At 42.1% G+C, this 22,625-nt stretch overlaps 1 non-coding gene across 1 annotated transcript; it reads left to right on the top strand.

Moving 5' to 3' along the window:
• Positions 1 to 21,608: 21,608 nt before the first annotated feature.
• LOC113000879 (small nucleolar RNA R71) lies at positions 21,609 to 21,715 on the top strand. Its single transcript, XR_003266199.1, has one exon. It is a non-coding gene; the product is annotated as a small nucleolar RNA R71 (small nucleolar RNA).
• The last annotated feature ends 910 nt before the right edge of the window (positions 21,716 to 22,625 follow it).

Below are 22,625 nucleotides of genomic sequence, written 5' to 3'. Positions count from 1 at the left end.
TGCCCATCCTCTATGCCTTATGTGGAGGCCGCAGAGGAGTCATTAGAAACCGCTTTCCAGTCTTTCGAGGTGGTAAGCATTTCCTCCGTGGATTCCTTCTCTGGGCAAGCTTGCCTGTCCGATGCAGTAGTAATGATGGCCCGAGTTATATTGGGGAACGGTTACGAACCCGGAATGGGTTTAGGCAAAGACAACGGCGGCATAAATAGCTTGATAAATGCCAAAGGAAATCGTGGGAAGTATGGTTTAGGCTATAAACCCACTCAGGCGGATATGAAGAGAAGCATCGCGGGAAGGAAAAGCAGTGGCCAAAGCTCGCAGTTGAGACAAGGAAGTAAAGGAAGCCCGCCCTGCCACATAAGTAGAAGCTTTATAAGCGCGGGTCTGGGAGACGAAGGTCAAGTGGTCGCGATATACGAAGATGATGTTCCGAGTACATTGGATTTGGTATGACCATGCCCTCCTGATTTCCAGCTGGGAAATTGGCGAGTGGAGGAACGCCCCGGCATTTACGCAACGAGCATAATGTAAACCTTTACGGTTTTAAAAGCTCTATAGTTGGGCCTAGGCTTTAGAGTTTTTCCTTTTGTTAAGGCTTTGTGTCCTTTGTTTTGAATTTATAAATACAAGGATCTTTCTTCATCTGTTCCAACGTCTCTACCCATTCTCATTCATTTGCATGTTTACTTCTTTATTTCTGAAACGGCAGATCCGATGACGAGTCCCCTGAAGGTACTAATACCTGGGACCCGCTTATCAACTTCGAGCAAGAAACGAATCAAACGGAAGATGAAGGGAATGAGGATGTGGGACTTCCCCCAGAATTAGAAAGGATGGTCGCCCATGAGGACCAAGAAATGGGGCCTCATCAAGAAGAAACGAAACTGGTAGACTTGGGAATTGGTAGTGGAAAAAGGGAAGTAAAGATAGGCACAGGTATTACCGCACCTATCCGTGAAGAATTAATAATCCTGCTAAAAGACTACCAAGACATCTTTGCTTGGTCATACCAAGATATGCCCGGTTTGAGTTCTGACATTCTGCAGCACCGATTACCTCTAAATCCCGAGTGTTCCCCGGTAAAGCAGAAACTAAGAAGGATGAAGCTCGAAACATCCTTGAAGATAAAAGAAGAAGTGAAGAAGCAATTTGACGCTGGTTTTCTGGCCGTCGCTCGGTATCCAGAATGGGTTGCCAACATTGTACCGGTCCCTAAGAAAGATGGGAAAGTACGAATGTGTGTGGATTATCGGGACCTGAATCGGGCCAGTCCCAAGGACAATTTTTCTTTGCCACACATCGATATCCTCGTAGATAATACGGCCAACTTTGCTTTATTTTCCTTCATGGACGGTTTCTCCGGTTACAATCAGATAAAGATGGCGCCAGAGGATATGGAAAAAACTACCTTCGTCACCCTGTGGGGGACGTTCTGTTACAAGGTGATGTCCTTTGGACTCAAGAATGCCGGGGCAACTTATCAACGGGCCATGGTAGCTTTGTTCCATGATATGATGCATCAAGAGATCGAGGTCTACGTGGACGACATAATTGCTAAATCTAAATCCGAGGAAGAACACCTTGTCAACCTGCGCAAGTTGTTTGAAAGGCTTAAGAAATATCAATTAAGGTTGAACCCCGCCAAGTGTACCTTTGGGGTCAAATCAGGGAAATTGCTTGGTTTCATCGTGAGCCAGAAAGGGATAGAGGTAGACCCCGAAAAGGTGAAGGCCATCCTTGAGATGCCAGAACCTCGTACCGAGAGGCAAGTCCGAGGCTTCCTGGGACGCTTGAATTATATTGCCAGATTTATATCACAGCTCACCGCCATTTGTGAGTCGTTGTTCAAACTCTTATGCAAAAACCAAACTGATCGTTGGAATGAGAATTGTCAAGAGGCTTTTGGAAGGATCAAGAAATGCCTTATGAATCCTCCCGTGCTTATGCCACCAGTACCTGGAAGGCCTCTCATCTTGTACATGACAATCTTAGACGAGTCAATGGGGTGTATGCTGGGGCAACATGACGAATCCGAAAAGAAAGAGCGCGCTGTTTACTACCTAAGTAAGAAGTTCACAACCTGTGAAATGAACTACTCCTTGCTCGAAAGGACGTGTTGTGCTTTAGTATGGGCATCCCATCATCTAAGGTAGTACATGCTGAGCCATACTACCTGGTTGATATCCAAGATGGACCCGGTTAAGTACATCTTTGAAAAGCCAGCTCTCACGGGACGAATCGCCCGGTGGCAAGTCCTGCTATCCGAGTTTGATATAGTTTACGTCACCCAAAAGGCGATAAAAGGAAGCACCTTAGCAGATTATTTGGCTCAACAGCCTCTTAACGACTATCAGCCCATGCATCCTGAATTCCCTGATGAGGACATCATGGCCTTGTTTGAGGAAAAATTGGACGAAGATCGGGACAAATGGACCATATGGTTTGACGGAGCGTCAAACATTCTAGGCCATGGCGTTGGGGCAGTATTGGTCTCTCCGGACAATCAATGCGTACCTTTCACAGCCAGACTAGGATTCGACTGCACCAACAACATGGCCGAATATGAAGCATGTGCCCTAGCCGTCCAGGCAGCAATTGACTCCAATGTCAAACTACTCAAGGTGTATGGCGACTCAGCGTTGGTAATCCATCAACTGAGAGGGGAATGGGAAACCAGAGATCCCAAGCTGATACCCTACAAAGCCTATATCAAGGAATTGGCTAAGACCTTTGATGAGATCTCCTTCCATCATGTTCCCCGCGAGGAAAATCAAATGGCGGATGCACTTGCTACTTTGGCGTCTATGTTCCAGCTAACGCCGCACGGGGATCTACCCTACATTGAATTTTGGTGTCGTGGCAAACCCGCGCATTGTTGCCAAGTAGAAGAGGAATGAGACGGAAAGCCTTGGTATTTCGACATCAAGCAATATGTCGTAAGCAAAGAATACCCGCCAGAAATTGCCGACAATGATAAGAGGACATTGAGAAGGTTGGCAGCCGGTTTCTTCATGAGTGGAAGTATACTGTATAAGAGAAATCACGACATGACCCTCCTGCGGTGTGTGGATGCCAGGGAGGCAAATCACATGATCGAGGAAGTCCATGAGGGCTCGTTTGGAACGCACGCCAACGGGCATGCTATGGCCAGGAAGATCCTAAGAGCAGGTTATTACTAGCTTACCATGGAAAGTGATTGTTGTGCCCATGTAAGGAAGTGTCATAAATGTCAGGCATACGCGGACAATGTCAATGTTCCGCCACATCCTCTGAATGTTATGTCCGCCCCTTGGCCTTTCTCCATGTGGGGAATAGATGTCATCGGGGCCATTGAGCCCAAGGCCTCGAATGGTCATCGCTTCATCCTCGTAGCGATAGATTATTTCACCAAGTGGGTCGAGGCAGCCTCCTATACCAATGTCACGAGGGGTGTGGTGGTCAGGTTCATTAAGAAAGAGATCATCTGCCGATATGGTTTGCCAAGGAAGATTATCACAGACAACGGCACCAACCTGAATAACAAGATGATGGGGGAAATGTGCGAGGAGTTTAAAATCCAGCATCACAATTCCACACCCTACCGGCCAAAGATGAATGGAGCCGTGGAAGCGGCCAATAAGAATATCAAAAAGATTATCCAAAAGATGACCGTGTCATACAAGGATTGGCAGGAAATGCTCCCATTTGCATTACACGGTTACCGAATTTCAGTGCGGACGTCAACTAGGGCAACGCCGTTCTCATTGGTATATGGGATGGAGGCTGTGTTACCGTTTGAGGTAGAAGTCCCGTCATTAAGGATCTTGGCAGAATCCGGATTAAAGGAATCAGAGTGGGCTCAAACGCGCTATGACCAACTCAACCTCATTGAGGGTAAGCGCTTAACGGCCATGAGTCATGGGCGCTTGTACCAGCAAAGAATGAAGAGTGCATTCGACAAGAAAGTACGCTTGCGCAAGTTCCATGAGGGAGACCTTGTCCTAAAGAAGATGTCCCGTGCTGTCAAGGACAATCGAGGAAAATGGGCCCCAAACTACGAAGGGCCTTTTGTTGTGAAGAGGGCTTTTTCCGGAGGAGCCCTGGTGCTTACCAACATGGATGGCGAAGAGCTACCTTCACCCGTGAATTCTGATGTCGTCAAGCGATATTATGCTTAGAATCTGGGGCAATTAAAGATGTCGCTGCATGTTCTTTATCTTTATGCGTTTTCTGGATTTCCCCCAGGGATTTCCCGTCTCCTGTATCTCTCGTTACAATCTTTCAAAGGAATGAACGTAAATTCGAGGCTTTAGTCCTCACGTTGGTTTCAAACCTTGCTTTGATTTGTGATCACCTGAGCCCTTCCGCTCAGTTCATGGGATGCCCCAAGCGCTTAATTAAAATTGAAGCTAAACTAACTTTCCCTAAAATTTGCTGCGTTTGAAAACATTCATGCATACGCATACGCATACGCATGCATATTGTTGTGGTAAAACAGGGGCATGATCATCTTGAGCTACCTTATGGGGTAGAGACAAAACATGAACAACAGAAACCAATCAAGGTAAGACGACGATGCGGTCAAGATTGGCCACACCAGGTTGTTTCTTACTTGCAGGAACACAGGGACGGATGCAAGTGGGGATGGGGTCACGACCGACTGATCGTCGCCCCTTCTCCACGCTAAACAAGCAGAGAATGTCGCTGCAAGGCAGCCCCGTATCCTTTGTATTCGCAGTTTTCTTTTACTTTTTGTTTGTTTTAAAAATAAGTAATCAACGCCTAATTCTAACTTAAGTAAGTTCAAGATGGGCAAAACACTAACCCTTAAGGAAGGAGGGGACATGGTTAATGTTTCTCTCAAACAAAAAAAAAAGTGCAGGTTAGCTCGCCTGGGCGAGCTGAGCTCGCCTGGGCAAGCAACCCCTGCACCAAAATATAAAAATGACGAAAGGGGGGACATTTTTGTATATGCATAAGTATTAGAAATACCGGAATGTGCACATGTGCAATTTTTGGTACCCCAAATGCTTTGAGTATGCATGTATGTAAATTTAGCCAAGGAAGTGCATGTGATGTAGGTAGCAAATACACCTTGGAAGTACATACAAATAATCTAGGTAACGAAGGTGCCTTGATTGTACATGGGTGCATTTTTCTTAGTTGTAAGAATGTCTTGTGCAAGTGAACGTTCGTAAAGAAGTATGTGCATAAGTTTGCTCTAAATTTACATTGATGTTTGTGTTTATTGGAGGAGGTTGTATGCCATTTTTGTTTTAAGAGTAGCATTTCTTGGTAAAACTAACTTTCCAGATGTTTGCCTTCGCAGGAAATGGCCCCGAGGAAGCTTGCCTCAAAGAGGTCCAGGAAGGATAAGGCGGCCGAAGGAACTAGTTCCGCTCCTGAGTATGACAGTCACCGTTTTAGGAGCGCGATACACCAGCAGCGCTTCGAGGCCATCAAGGGATGGTCATTTCTCCGAGAGCGACGCGTCCAGCTCAGGGACGATGAGTATACTGATTTCCAGGAGGAGATAAGGCGCCGGTGGTGGACATCACTGGTTACCCCCATGGCCAAGTTCGATCCAGAAATAGTCCTTGAGTTTTATGCCAATGCTTGGCCAACAGAGGAGGGCGTGCGTGACATGAGGTCCTGGGTAAGGGGTCAGTGGATCCCGTTTGATGCCGATGCTATCGGCCAGCTCCTGGGATATCCGTTGGTGTTGGAAGAGGGCCAGGAGTGCAAGTATGGCCAGAGGAGGAACCGGTCTGATGGGTTTGATGAGGAGGCCATCGCCCAGTTGCTATGTATACCGGGGTAGGATTTTGCCCGGACTGCTGCCGGAACACGGGTGTGGATCATGCGCACCAACATGACCACCTTGACACAGATATGGATGACTTTGCTGCTCAGCAACATCCTGCCCACCGATCATAATTCCGACCTCCCCCTGCCGAAGTGTCAGCTGGTGTACGCCATCCTGACACGGATGAGTGTTCATGTGGCTCAGTTAATCGCTGACGCCATCTATATTTTTGCAGGTATGGCGCCTACCAGGCACCCTTTGGACCCAGATAAGTCCAACAGGGCCCTGGGATTTCCTGCACTGATCACAGGACTTTGCCAGTCGTACGGAGTCCCCGTTGCACCTACCAAGGTAATTCGGCCGCCCATCACTCGGGCTTTTATTGAGAAGTACTGCACCCAGAGACAGGCTCAGGGGGATGCTCCACAGGCCGCGGGCGCGCCACCACCACCTCATCAAGCTGGCCCGGCTGGGTCATTTGACATGGAGCAATATTTATGGCATTTGGTTCGCCAGCAGGCAGCCAACCACCGGGCACATGTGCAGACCCATGATTGTCTATACCAGATGAGCCTCAGCATGCAAAGCCAGGGCTTCGCTTCTTTTTCATGCCCTACTCCAGACCAGTTCAGGGCAGAGGTCGCATGGCCCGGGGATTGGCCCGAGGCCCAAGCAGGAGAGGCGCCCCCGGAAGTTCCCGGGGATGGAGAGGAGGCCCACGAGGACGAGGAGATGGCCGATTTGCTTGACTTCTTGGGAGGGAGTGGAGCTTCATGACTGGGAGATCCCCAGATTCATGTTTTCTTTCATATTTCTTTTATCATTTTTATGTTATGTTTTGACTTGAGAGACTAATGTTTGTTTTTGTTGTTTCGATTGTCATTTGTACAGCGCATACATTTTTGTTTGGATTGTTGCGTTAGTGTTTATATCATTACTATCAATGATGTTTGAAATTCTGGAACCGTGTAGAGTTCTTCGTTTAGGAACATCGTCCAAAAAATAATAGTAAAACAAACAAAAAAACAAAAAAATAAAAATCAAAAAATTAAGAAAAGAAGAGAGAAAGTAAGGGAAGAAGAGAGCAAGTAAGGAAAAAGAGAGGAAAAAGGAAAAGAAAAATAAGTTGTTTAGCTGAAAAAACCGACATGCTTTTGAAAAGAGATGACTTCCAACTTTTCTTTGAAAAAAATTCACTGATCATAACTAGATTTTGAAAAAAAATGTGTGTACCCCTAAAGGGTGAATGCTGTGAAGATTTCCCCGGACGCGAAAATGGACTTGGATGAATGCACAAATGGATAAAAGAACATATTTTGGAAACATTGGGTTGACTAAAATAGAGGAAATGAATCCTGAGCCCTAGCATCACATGACCATAAAAATTTGACACTTGAGTGTCTGCATAGGTGCATGCATGACCAGTTTTGCATAAAATTTCCAAATCATCAGTTTTGCATTTGTGTCATGGAAATAATGTGGGGCATCCCTTTTATCCTTGAGCCAAACCAAACCCCGACATGTATCATGTCTAGCCATTCTACAAACCTTGAGCCAAAATCCTGACTCACCATAATCCTTACCCTCGGAAGCAAAAAAGAAAAGAAAGGAAATTCTCAATCAAAGAGTGGGAGAAAGCAAAAAGAAAAGAAAGAAAATTCCCAATCAAAGAATGGGAGAAAGTAAAAAAGGAAGAAGAAGAAGGAAAGAAAGCTCCTGATCAAGGATCGAAAGAAAACAGAAGAAATGTGCAGAAAGGTCTTTGGACCGGACAATATCTGAACAATACAGAATTGTCACCAAATGAACAAAAAGAAGGAAGGGAAACCACGACCTAAAGTGGTCTTCTCCCTTTAATTGCCAACCAAAATCCTGTGCGTCGGTGACTTGTTCGCCTCGCACAAAACCAAAACAGAAAAGGAAAAAAGCCAAAAAAAAAGGGGCCAAAAAAAGAGAAGAGGTCAAAAGCCGAAAAACCCACCAAAAGAACCCATTCCCAAGGGAAGTCCTATTGATCCATGATCACGCATGTAATTTTTGATTTGATAGGAAATAATTTGCAAAGTCAAGTCAGGACATATCTATGGTTCAGAATTAGGATAAAACACTTACCTGTGCGAGATTGATACACTTTGAGTGGATTTCTTATATTTTTGTTGAAACCAGTGTTTCCTCTAAATGGTCATCTAGAAACGAAATGCTAATATCCAAAATCTCATTTATGGTTATGGGGGATTTCATCAGCAGACTCTCCTTCCCTGGTAGACGCATTGTTTGTCACTCAAAAAAGCATATGCTGCTCTAAATCAGTTGGAATATTTGTCTCTTTGCTAAAGCATGTTTGCATTTTTAGTGGAGAAAACACCGAGACTTTTTCAAGTCTCACAAGTTATCAAGAACTACGTAGGTCTGAGTTCCTCATTGGAGGATACGTAGGAGCAAAAGCCTCGCTTTTGTCGACCGCACCGCTTTCTGTTACCATGACCCAAGAACTGGTAGCCCGCGGAGACACCTTACAGTTATCCGCACCTCGTCATTCAGTGACCCCAAGTGTGATTGATGAGTAGAGGCCAATGTGGTCATTTGCGCCCTTCCCGGAGATGTCAGCATCTTCCGGTGGAGACTTTTTCAAGTCTCACAAGTTATCTAGAACTACGTAGGTCTGAGTTCCTCATTGAAGGATACGTAGGAGCAAGAGCCTTGCTTTTGTCGGCCGCCCCATAATCTTTGTCATACTAACCCTGAGGTCATGTGACATGCACCCTTTTGTCATCCAGAGGCGGCGGGCCCGATGACATGCGAAGACAAAATTTGGTCATTCCGCACCCCTTTGCCATTCAGACACAGTCGTGTCCGATGGCACGCAGAGACAAAATTTGGTCATTCTGCACCCTTTTGTCATCCAGAGGCGCCGGGCCCGATGACATGCGGAGACAAAATTTGGTCATTCCGCACCCCTTTTCCATTCAGACACAGTCGTGTCCGATGGCTCGCAGAGACAAAATTTGGTCATTCTGCACCCTTTTGTCATCCAGAGGCAGCGGACCCGATGACATGCGGAGACAAAATTTGGTCATTCCGCACCCCTTTGCCATTCAGACACAGTCGTGTCCGATGGCACGCAGAGACAAAATTTGGTCATTCTGCACCCTTTTGTCATCCAGAGGCGCCGGGCCCGATGACATGCGAAGACAAAATTTGGTCATTCCGCACCCCTTTGCCATTTAGACACAGTCGTGTCCGATGGCACGCAGAGACAAAATTTTGTCATTCTGCACCCTTTTGTCATCCAGAGGCGCCGGGCCCGATGACATGCGGAGACAAAATTTGGTCATTTCGCACCCCTTTGCCATTCAGACACAATCGTGTCCGATGGCACGCAGAGACAAAATTTGGTCATTCTGCACCCTTTTGTCATCCAGAGGCGGCGGGCCCGATGACATGCGGAGACAAAATTTGGTCATTCCTCACCCCTTTGCCATTCAGACACAGTCGTGTCCGATGGCACGCAGAGACAAAATTTGGTCTTTCTGCACCCTTTTGTCATCCAGAGGCGGCGGGCCCGATGACATGCGGAGACAAAATTTGGTCATTCCTCACCCCTTTGCCATTCAGACACAGTCGTGTCCGATGGCACGCAGAGACAAAATTTGGTCATTCTGCACCCTTTTGTCATCCAGATGCGGCGGGCCCGATGACATGCGGAGACAAAATTTGGTCATTCCGCACCCCTTTGCCATTCAGACACAGTCGTGTCCGATGGCACGCAGAGACAAAATTTGGTCATTCTGCACCCTTTTGTCATCCAGAGGCAGCGGGCCCGAAGACAAGCAGAGGCCAATGTGGTCATTCTGCACCCTTTGTCAATCGCGGCCGACAAGCCCGTTGACACGCGGAGATTTACATCATCTTCCGCACTTACAAGATCTATCATATTGACTTTTGAGTCATGCTGACGGGCGGAAATACCCGAGTGGTTATCCGTATAAACATTCTTTTGCTATCTGTAAGACAGAACGCTTGATAGCATGCAGAGACTGACATAGTCTTCTGCACCTTTTGTTCCCCCGGGAACAACAAGTCATCTGCATGCGGAAATTTTATGGTCACCCGCGACTCTCGTCAACCGAGAGGAACGAAATTAGTGTCTTATCTTTACTTTCCTTTTATTTCCAATAAAAGACAAGTAAAGAGGGGCAACTGTCATACCCTAATTTCGTCCGGGGACCTTTGCTTGATGACATGCGACTTTTCTTTGGTCCTTGTGAGGTGCTTGGCACCCATCATTAGGCAATTTGTGAAATTCCGGGACATGCCGAAAAAGAAAAGAAAATATTGATGCACAATCCGAAAGGTTCCGTGACACACCGGAAATCAAATGGAAGCATCGTTGCGCAGTTAGTGAGGTTCCGTAACATTCTATAAGTCAAAAAAGGGATGATTATGTAATCCGCAAGGTTCCGTAACATTACGGAAAGAAAACAAGTATCGTTACGAAATTCGTAAGTTTCCGTAACTTTACGAAAAAAGAATCACCAAAAAAAGCAAAGGGGGTGTACTTAGTAAAAATGGGGGTGCAAATAGCAACCAGGCCCACTTGGGCCCTCCAGAAGATTCCTCCAGAAGGCTGTTGCTTCTGGAGGAAGCAACCCTGCTCGCCTGGGCGAGCTGGGCGGCAAGCATCTCCCCTATTTTGCTATAAATAGGGGAGGAAGTGAAGTAGAAAAGGGTTCAGCCCCTGAGGCACTTCTCTCTCTTTCGAATTTGCTTGGAAAAATTGTTCCCGTGAAGAAAATCTAAGCCGAGGCGCTTCCGAAACGTTTCCGTAACGTTTTTTGTGAGGAATTTCGCGAAGGTTTTGGACCGTTCTTCGACGTTCTTCATTCGTTCTTCATCGTTCTTCGATCTTCAATGGGTAAGTACCTCGAACCAAGCTTTTCGATTCATTCTATGTACCCATGGTGGTCCACATTGTGTTTCGTGTATTTTTATTCTCGTTTCATTTACTTTTTATACCCCCTCTTGACGTGCTTAAGCCATTTTACTTAAGTCATTTCTCGCTTAACCTAAAATAAAACAAATTTCCACCGATCGTTTGAATTGTATTATCCGTTAACTTCGGTTAAAATGAATTCCGACCGTTCGGTCGTACCGTAACCACGTTGGAAATAAAAAAAGAGGTAAAATAAACAATATAATAAAAAAAATGTGTTTAGTAAAATAAAGCGGAAAATCAATCGGACGTTTTCTCTTTGGGATTTCTCATTCTTAATTGAATTGACTAATAACTAAAGTGAAATTAAGGCTAAAATCAACTCGCCTAGTCAAGCTCGTCCACAAAAATAGGTTTTTGAAGTTTGTCATTTCAATTTTCTTACTAAGTAAAATGGATCATTTTCAAGGTCCAACGCCTTAAAATGATCACCTTTGAAGTAAAAAGAATCACTTGATAAGGAAGAACTACGTAGGTCTGATTTCCTCATCGCAAATTGAGGAATACGTAGGAGCAAAGGGAAACACCCTTGTCAACCACAAAAAGAGAAAAATATAAAAAAGGGTATAAAGGATATAAGGACATAAAAGGAAAACATAAAAATCTAAGTCATGTTTGCACATTTGATTGAAGGCTGCCGTCCCTTGTGACGGACGTGTGGGGTGCTAATACCTTCCCCGTGCGTAAATACAACTCCCGAGCCTTTCACTTAAAAGTTCGTAGATCGCGTCTTTTCCGGTTTTTCCGACGTTTTCCTCAAATAAACGTTGGTGGCGATTCCGCGCATATTCCTTTCGAGGAACACGCATCCCGCGAGTCACGCGTCGCCCTCCCGCCGAAGGGTAGGTTGCGACAGTTGGCGACTCCACTGGGGAAATGTTTTTAGAGAGTTAGGCCATTTAATCTTGTGCAATGTTTTACCATGACTTATCCCTTTGTTAGTTTCCCTTCATTATGTTCTTGTGTATATAAACTCTTTATTGCTTTTAGTGCGTTTTTAGATAATACCAGATGATAACTAAATAGAAAATTTAAATAAAGAATAAAGTATTTAGCCTAAAAATTTTCCAATTATATTTTTTCTTTTTAATTAAAACGAGTAAGTAGAAATACTCTTAGAAAAATAAAACTTACGAGATAAGAGGTAATATTAAACTATTAAAAATAGGTAATTTATTTTTTTCTAAAATCAATAGGAAATGTTTTAGATATATTTTCCAAGAATTTGATATTTAAATTGGGAAGAGAAAACTTTTGCTAAAAAATAGAAGATAAAAATAGGAAAATAAATCTTAAAAGATAAAAATTTTAAAAACTGAAATATATAATTATTTATTTTCAAAAAATTTATCAAAAAAGGAAACTAAAATTTATTTATTTTATCTTGGAATCATCTATGAGGTGAATAGGCTCACTAAGCATTAAGTATAGAAGGCGAATGATGAACACAAATGAGATATTAATGTAAGAAAATTACATCAAATAGGGTTCAATTCTTTCCTCTTCTAGCTAAGAAAGAAACTAGTCACTCATGAAATACAAAAAGAGAGAAGAGGTCTCCTTTTTTGCTGCTGGCTATGCCTCTCTATAAAATCATAGATGTGTTTAATAGAGGCAAATAATCTCCTTAAGTTACAAAATAATATAATCTATACAAGAAAATTATCTCTTCAACTAATATGATTTATTTTAATAGTTACAATTATCTTCCAAGTGATTTTCTTCATTTATCTTCGAGCTATATCTCCATAATTATCTCTGTTTTGAATTAATTTAGTTTCTAGATGCACTATCTAACGCACTTCTTGCTTAAGCAAGATATCTTCTGTAAAATTTCATCTTCTCCTCTGTTCAAGTTGGCTTGAGCAGCCTATACCTCGCTTGAACGAGGCTACCTTGTAAAATTGCCCTATTTCTCTGTAAAAACTCACAAAATCATATTAAAAAAAAATTCTAAAATCATATTTTCTATCTAAAATATATTAAAAACCGAAAACATGACGAATTTGATTCAAAACAAGGCCTACAATATTCTAAAGTATCAAATAAATGTCTCTACTTGCATATGAAAATAGAATAAATTTGACATTTATCATCCACCTGCTTTGAGTCTTCATCCAGTCCAGGTACAGTGGTTTGATGCATGGAGGTCTTCATTGGCCTTACATCATCCATCTTGAACTTCTTCACGTACTTGGTTTGATGGATGTTTATGCCTTTATTTGTTTGCTTGATTTGAAGTCCAAGAAAGAACTTCAACACTCCCATCATACTCATCTCAAACTCTGCCTATATAAGCTTGAAAAAATTCTCACACAGAGAGTCATTAGTAGCACCAAATATGATATCATCCACATATATCTGGACAATTAGGAATTGAATACCATAATTTTTGCGAAACAAAGTAGTATCTACCTTTCATCTTATAAAGCTATTTTCAGTTAAAAATGAACATAACTTTTCATACCAACCTCGAGGAGCTTATTTTAAACCACACAAAGATTTGTTATGTCTGAAAACATGATGAGGGTAGATAGAACTCTCAAACCCAGGGGATTGTTCCACATAGACCTCTTCCTTGATTAGTCCATTGAGGAACATGCTTTTTATGTCCATTTGATACAAAATCATACCATGAAGAGCAACAAAGGATAGTAAAATGCGTATTGCATCTAGACGAGCAATAGGAGCAAAAGTTTATGTATAAACTATACCTTCCTGTTGTAAGTAACCCTTGGCTACAAGCCTAGCCTTGTTCCTCATAACCTTACCTATTTCGCCTAACTTGTTTCTAAGCACCCACTTTGCTCCAACAACAAATATTCCTTTGGGGAGTTCTACAAGCTTTTAAACATCATTCTTCTAAAACTGGTCCAACTCTTCTTGCATTGCTTTGACCTGGTATTCATTAGACATAGCATTATCTATGTGCTTTGGCTCGATCTCGGATAGTAGCCCTATGTGCTCAAGAAAATTCCTTATATGGACTTTGTCCTTAGGAACACCAATGACCTGGGACTCTGGATGATGTTTCCTCAACAAGCGTCTAGTTGGTTCTTTGACTTCTTCAGGTCAATCATCCACTGGGGAATTCAACACAAGTTGGTTTTGATTGTACACTGTAGCAAACTTGACGACATCTTCTAATTTAATCTTTGTAAAGGACTCATTTAGCTCTAACATTGTAGTGTCAGGTGATCGAGGCCGTACCCGAATCAAATAAACATGAAAATGCAGTAACTAGGAAGTAATCCTAGGTCGTTTCCCAACGAGCAGTGACAAACCAAATGTTCATAATATACTTGCAGTGATAGTAACGATTGGGGGGGGGGTTTGGTTGTTTGGTAATTAAAGAGCAGAACAAGTAAACTGGAATACGAAACTACTAATATTAAAAACGGGTTGTTTCCTCTGATTCAGAAGCCATTCTCTTATCCTGGGTTATGGAGAATTCGTCCTTAACAGTCAACCACTTAATCCAACCCTATTTCAATTTACTAAGCGAAAATCAACTTAGGGTTTTCAATACGTGATTAGGCACCACATACACCAGTTAGCCCTTCGTCCATTAAGCATGAACGCAAGTTAGGCTCAGAGGCAATTAATCGAACACGAAGCGTGCACTGATTAATATTCACGAAATTGGGATAACTGGTGAAGGGAAAACTGCCAGGAAACCACATTACAAGCGAAACCTCAAAGAGAGTTGGGCTTCATCCTCAAAAGGAAACAACACCAGAAAATCTAGCCTTCCATGGATTCAAACAGAAAACGCAAATGAAACATGAAACAAAAACGTAAATGAACAGAAACGTAAATGAACAGAAACGTAAATGAAAGTAGAAGAAGAAGCACGAATGAACTCGTAATTAGAAGCAGAAAATGGAAATTTGCATTAAGAACGAAAATTGTAACAAGGAAACAGAAAACCGTGAAAACCTAAAACCAAAGCTCTGAATAATGAAAATAGCATAACAGAATGCCCTCCACGAATCCCAAGGCAGCTATTTAAAAAGAGTCACTCAAAGTCACTGGGCCCTATTACAATACTCTGGCCCAAAACAAAATAAACACTGAACAACATAAAATAAAATTGCGAAATTTCCTAATTAGAAATTAACTAAGGTAAGCGCTGCTTTATTTGCCCTCTTCAAGTCCACAACTAAAATCCGGATTAAGCCCAATGTTTCATTAATTCCTGAAATTAGATTAAAAACATCAAATTAGCTAAATGAGCCCAAATAATAAAACTGCCTAATTAATTGACAATTAAGACCAATTAATAATTAAAATGGTTCAAAAAGGGTTTAGAAAATAGAAGAAAATGATGGCACATCAAAACCCCCCATACTTAGCCTTTTGCACTCCTGGGCAAAATGAAACAAAGAACAAAATCCAAGGATATCAAAGAGAGACAAACAAACACATTCATATATTTCTCAATGAACATCAAGGAATGAAAGGAATGGGTAACATCTAACATAAGGAGATCCAAAAAGTCAAGACATTCATGAAAATCATCCAAGCAACCCAATCATGGCAAAATAGTTAATCAGCTCAAGAATGAAAAGTGATAAAGCCTCACAAGATATACACTCTATCTCTCAAGTGTCTAGGCTACTATTTACCCTCAAAGCACCCATGAAAGCAAACACCACATAGACTTGGCAAGATTCTAAAATTGACAATCAACCCACAAACACAAGCACATGAGGATCAAAAGGTCTTTTAAGGTTGTCATGGGGCCAAGGACAAGGTATGGAGAAATATGGAATAAGTGGCTAAATCCCAAAGGAATAGAGGAGCAAAGGGGGATAAGTGCATATTAAGAAAAAAAATAAGAAAATAAAAAGAAGTAAAGATAAAATTTAAACATGAAGAGTAGAACCTAGAGTTTCATCATTCTTGTGCCATTTAAGATCTTATTCACTCAACTTTATTGCTTTTCTTTTTCTTTTTTCGAATTTTTTTTTTCGATTTTTTTTTTTACTCTATAGCCTTTGAGAAACAACATTTCATTCAGCATGTCCAACATTTAACCAATATACAATGTACATCAAGTATGGCCCAAAATACATCATGAAGCATAGCCAACAAAACAAGTTGTCCAATGAAACAAAAACCCCCCACACTTATTCCCAAAACAATTCCAAAGCTCCAAAATTCCTTAAGGATATGGTAATATCATGGTTTTTCACTTAAGGCTTGTAGTGAGCTTCAAAACAAGGAAAGGGAAACAAGGCTCAAAAGGGCTATCAAAGGAGTTAATTCAAGGTAAGTCCATTTGGCTAGAAGCTTATAAGAACAAAATTGCCTCAATCATTTCCAAATATGCATGTGAATTAGGACGCATCAACAAGAATCAAGCCAAGGCTATTGTGCAAGCAATCAATGGGGCAAAACACACCAAATGATTATGATGATGGATGGCTCAAATTCTCACAAAGGTAAAATCATCACTTTCAAATTGAGCTTTCAAAACTATCATGACATGTAGAGAAGAATCAAGGATTTCAAGTCACAAAATGTCAAGAACTTTTATTTTCAAAACAATTACCCATTTCTTGAACATATCCTATAATTCAAAGAAAAACATGCAAAGTCGTACGTGCACACAAAATTGACCCAAAATATTAAACTAAAAATCCGACGAAACTAACAACATTACAAATTAACACAACTAACAAATTAACAAAACCAACAAAACTAGCAAAATCAAAGAACACTCCCCCCCATACTTAAACAACACATTGTCCTCAATGTAGCACAATTAAAAGATTAAAAACAATTAAATCATCAAAGAGAATCGGACAAGTGTAATAAAAGCAAAGAAGGAGATTGGAAAAGAAAAACTCCCTAAGTCATGGTGGAGGAAGAGTAGGGTGGAGTAAGGAAGTCTCTTCCACCACTACGTCCACTAAAGAAGGGTTCGTGAGGAATGGCTTAAGTCGATGTCCGTTGACCTTGAAGCTCTTGTTTGTGGAGTCGCTTTTGATCTCAACTGTACCATAAGGAAAAACATTAGTAACAACAAAAGGACCAATCCACTTAGACCTCAACTTACCACTCATGAGTCCAAGCCTAGAATTATACAATAACACTTTTTGCCCAACCACGAAGTCTTTTTTAACTATCATGCTATCATGGAACTTTTTGGTCTTTTCTTTGTAGAACTTGACATTCTCGTAGGCTTCTAGGCGGATTTCATCTAACTCACTCAGTTGCAACTTTCTTTCCTCACCAGCTTGATCCATAGAGAAGTTGCAAGTCTTCACTGCCCAGTAAGCTTTGTGCTCAATTTCCACTGGAAGATGACATGCCTTTCCAAAGACAACCCGATAAGGAGACATTCCGATGGGTGCTTTGTAGGAAGTCCAATGTGCCCAGAGAGCATCATCAAGCCTGGTACTCCAATCTTTCCTGCTTGGCTGCACAATCTTCTCTAAAATTCACTTGATTTCTCGGTTAGAAATTTCTGCCTGTCCATTGGTCTGGGGGTGGTATGGTGTGGATACCCTGTGTACCACCCCGTACTTTTTAAGCAGGGCATGCATTGTCCTGTTGCAAAAATGGGTTCCTTGGTCACTAACAATTGCTTTAGGTACTCCAAACCTGCAAAACAGATTAGACCTGACAAAGTCTGCGACAACTTTAGCATCATTAGTTCTAGTGGGCTTGGCTTCCACCCATTTTGAAACATAGTCAACTGCAAGGAGAATGTAAACATAACCAAAAGAGACAGGAAAAGGACCCATGAAATCTATACCCCAGACATCAAACACCTCACAGAATAGCATAGGTTGCTGAGGCATTTGTTGTCTCCATGTAAGTATATTTCCTGCTCTCTGATACTGCTCACAAGTGCTGTAGATCTTCCACGCATCTTTAAAGATGGTGGGCCAATAAAAACCACAATCAAGCACTTTGCGAGCTGTCCTTTGAACACCCAGATGACCTCCCGGTGCGGAAGAATGACAGAACTGCAGGACTGAGTCAGTCTCATGATCTGGAATGCACCGTCTAATGACCTGATCACTGCACAATTTCCACAAGTAGGGGTCATCCCAAATAAAATGCTTAGCATCACTTTTAATTTTATCTTTTTGGGCCTTAGATGCTAAGGGAGGAAAAACAGAGGCAACTAAATAATTGACAATGTTAGCAAACCAGGGAGTAGAAAGAGAGTCAGAAATACTATACAATATATACAAATGATCATCCGGGAAATCATCCCGAATAGGTGAATCTGCATCAGAGACACGTTCGATCCGACTCAAATGATCAGCAACTAGATTTTGTGCTCCGCTCCTATCACGGATCTCCAAGTCAAACTCTTGGAGCCAGAGCATCCATCGGATCAACCTAGGCTTAGAATCAGCCTTCTTCAACAAGTACTTTAGAGCTGCATGGTCAGTATAAACAATAATGCGTGTACCAAGCAAATAAGATCGAAATTTTTCAAGAGCAAAAACTATGGCTAGAAGCTCTTTCTCAGTAGTAGTATAATTTGCTTGGGCAGCATCTAAAGTCCTAGAAGCATAATATATCACCCTGGGCAATTTATCAATTTTTTGAGCAAGGACAGCCCCCAATGCATAATTTGATGCATCACACATAAGCTCAAAAGGGGCTGTCCAATCAGGTGCCTGGATGATGGGGGTGGTAGTCAATGCTCTTTTGAGGCAATCAAAAGCCTCTTTGCATCTGTCATTAATGTCAAACTCCACCTCCTTTTGCAACAAGTTGGACAGTGGAAGGGCTACTTTGCTAAAATCCCTTATAAAGCGCCTGTACAATCCTGCATGACTAAGAAAAGATCGCACCTCTCGCACACAAGAGGGGTAAGGCAATTGTGAAATAACAGAAATTTTTGCAGGATCTACTTCAATACCCTTATTGGAAATGATGTGGCCTAAAACTATACCTTGCTCAACCATAAAATGACATTTTTCAAAATTTAGAACAAGGTTAGTTTCAATGCATCTATTCAAAACTTTTTCCAAACTATTCAAACAACCATCAAAAGACAATCCATATACAGTGAAATCATCCATAAACACCTCTATGCAATTTTCTAAAAAATCACTGAAAATACTAATCATGCACCGCTAGAAGGTACCAGGGGCATTGCACAGGCCGAAAGGCATCCTCCTATAAGCAAAAGTGCCGAAGGGGCAGGTGAATGTGGTCTTTTCCTGATCCTCAGGAGCAATAGTAATTTGCATATAACCAGAAAAACCATCAAGGAAACAGTAGTGGGATTTACCTGCCAGGCGTTCAAGCATCTGGTCAATGAATGGCAGGGGAAAATGGTCCTTTTTGGTAACCTGGTTCAGCCTCCTATAGTCAATGCAGACTCTCCAACTGTTCTGCACCCGAGTAGGAATCAGCTCCTCCTTCTCATTTCTGATCACTGTGAGGTCAGTCTTCTTCGGGACTACCTGGATGGGACTCACCCATTGGCTATCGGAGATAGGATAAATGATTCCAGCTTGCAAAAGCTTGGTTATCTCCTTCTTCACTACATCAAGAATCACCGGGTTGAGTCTTCTCTGTGGTTGTCTTACTGGTTTAGCTCCATCCTCTAAATTTATTTGATGCATACTTGTGGATGGGCTAATACCAAGAATGTCCGCCAGGGTCCAGCCTATAATAGCCTTCTTATGCTTCTTGAGAACAGACAACAACATCTCCTCTTGCTCATCAGCAAGGGAGGCAGATATAATCACTGGAAAACTCTTGCTATCATCCAAGTATGCATATTTTAAATTTGATGGCAGAGGCTTCAATTCTGGTGTGGTCGGCTGGACAGTGGTAGAAGGAGATGGTTTCTCAGCCTTTACCTCATAAAGGAAGTCAGAGGTATGTGTACTTTCTGAAACATGGTTAGTCCTATCTGACTCTATAAAATCAATCTCGAGAGGTAAAACACCACCACCAGACATGCAATCAATATCACTCTCAGATTCACTCTCAGCATCAAATTCAGACATATGATCAAGTACAATTTCAGACTCAATGCATGAAGAGTGAGAGACATGCAGATTAGAATAAAGATCAGTCATGTATTCATCAACAACATGGTCAATTATTTCAGCACGAAATACAGAAAGATCTTCAGATGGGTATTTCATAGCATCCAGAATATTAAAATGAACAATTATGTCACCAAATTCCATAGACAGTGTGCCTGCATAAACATCTATCTTAGTTCTAGCAGTTTTCATAAAGGGTCTGCCTAGAATGATGGGAACTGATCCTTGAGAAAATCCTTCTTCCATATTCAAGATATAAAAATCAACAGGGAAAATCAGTTCACCAACTCTAACTAAGACATCTTCTATGAAACCAACAGGATATGCAACACTTCTATTAGCTAAATGATTTACCACATCAATTGACTGCAAGGGACCTAGAGATAGAGAATTAAAAATCAACAGAGGCATAACACTAACAGAGGCTCCTAAATCTAGCATGGCATTGTCAAACTTACTATTCCCTATAATACAAGGTATGCTGAATGTACCTGGATCTTTGCATTTTTCAGGAATTTGAGGAACAGATTTACCAATCAATGCGAAGACATTTCTGCCCATGCTAATTCGTTCACTTCCTTTAAGCTTCCGCTTATTAGTGCACAGCTCCTTCAAGAAAGTGGCATATCTTGGAATTTGCTTTATTGCATCCAACAGAGGTATGTTTACCTCTACCTTTCTAAACGTTTCCAAGATCTCTTTCTCTGCCTCTTCCATTTTTTTGTTGGAAACTGCTCTTGGAGGGAATGGAAGAGGGGGAATGTGCTGCTTCTGCAAATCAGAATTACCTGTGAAAGAAGATTCACCTGCACAGAAATTGTTAGGTAAATTTTTGTCATCACCTTTTTCTGGAATAGAGTGAAGTTTGGCAGGTTCATTTGTAGATGAGGAAGGTGATACGGGTTGAGGTCCTTGACATTGCTTTCCCGACCTCAATGAAATGGCACTGACATTTTTGGGATTTTGGACAGCTTGAGAAGGCAGCTTGTCAGAATTCTGGGACTGTTGTTGATTCAATTGGGTAGCCAATTGTCCCATCTGATTGGTTAAGCTCTGAATGGAGGCTCTGGTCTCTTGCTGAAACTGCATGTTCTGCATAGTCATTTGCCTCACAAGTTCTTCGAGGGAAGGTTGTGGAGGGGCCTCAACTGTTGGCTGTTTCTGGGGTTGTTGCTGTTGTTGGATTGGTGGAGGAATGTATGGTCTGCTTGGGCCAACAACATTTTGGAAGGAAGAAGCAGGCTGCTGTTGTTGTTGCTGAGGGTTGGACCATCTGAGGTTAGGGTGATTCCTCCATCTAGGGTTGTATCTGTTGCTGGAGAGGTCATAATTGCTCTGCTGTGGTTGATTTTGCTGCTGAGGTTGAGGAGGTCTATTGTAAATATTTGCAGCATAAGCTTCAGGCTGCTCAATTGCTCCAGGTTGCTGCATGGAAGGGCAAAGGTCTGTATGGTGGTCAGCAGAGGAGCACAAACCACAAACCCTTGCGACAGGTACAGATTTCTGATTCAAGGCCAGCTGGGTTACCAAGTTAACCAGTGCATCCAGTTTGCCTTCAAGCTTCTTAGTTTCAGATGATGCAGATGGGTTTGTAGCTACCTCATGCACTCCTCTAATGACTATGGCATCATTTCTGGCGCTAAACAGCTGGGAGTTGGAGGCCATCTTCTCAATTAAATTTCTGGCTTCAGCAGGAGTCATGTCTCCAAGGGCTCCACCACTGGCAGCATCTATCATACTTCTCACCATATTACTGAGTCCTTCATAAAAATATTGGAGAAGAAGCTGTTCTGAAATCTGATGGTGGGGGCAACTGGCACATAGTTTCTTAAATCTCTCCCAGTACTCATACAGGCTCTCTCCACTGAGTTGTCTAATACCTGAGATATCCTTCTTGATGGTTGTGGTCCTGGAAGCAGGGAAAATTTTTTCTAAGAATACTCTCTTAAGGTCATCCCAGCTCGTGATGGACCTTGGAGCAAGGTAATACAGCCAGTCCTTTGCCACTCCCTCTAATGAATAAGGAAAAGCCTTCAGAAATATGTGATCCTCTTGGACATCTGGGGGTTTCATGGTGGAGCAGACAATGTGAAATTCTTTCAAATGTTTGTGCAGGTCTTCACCTGCAAGGCCATGAAACTTTGGAAGCAAATGAATCAGTCCATTTTTAAGAACATATGGGACATCCTCGTGAGGGTATTGGATGCACAAGCTTTCGTAGGTGAAATCAGGTGCAGCCATTTCCCTTAGAGTCCTCTCACGGGGTGGAGGTTGTGCCATGTTCTCAGAATGTGCAAAATCAGAATGCTCAGAATCAGAATGCTCAAAATTATAATGCTCAAGATCAGGATGTTCAAAATCACCAATAACAGAATGCACAGATTCACCAGTTATGGAATGCTCAGAATGATCAAAAGGTATAAAATGATGCCTAACTAATCTATGAAATGTCCTATCTATCTCAGGATCAAAGGGTTGTAAGTCAGATGGATTGCCTCTAGTCATACACTACATTCAGCATGCACACAACTAGTTGCCTTGTCATGTAAATAAAGGTGTAGGTTTGAACTACAGCTACCCTCAAATGATAACCAAATGACTTGAAATTTTGTGAGCAACCCTATAAAATGATGAGAAGATAGCACAAAAAATTTCAGACAAAAATTCAAAGTCTAACTATGAAAGCTAAAAATGGTAGGTTAAGAAAAATAAGTGAATAAAACTTGAAAAATAAAAAACTTTTGACAGAATCGCTTTTATTGGACGATCGAGACCTCAGCCGGCCTATGGCCAGCTACCATGGCGTAGGAAA

The sequence above is a fragment of the Glycine max genome, chromosome 20, assembly GCF_000004515.6.
Source record: "Glycine max cultivar Williams 82 chromosome 20, Glycine_max_v4.0, whole genome shotgun sequence".
NCBI lineage: Eukaryota > Viridiplantae > Streptophyta > Magnoliopsida > Fabales > Fabaceae > Glycine > Glycine max.
This window is presented reverse-complemented; position numbering and strand designations above follow the sequence as displayed.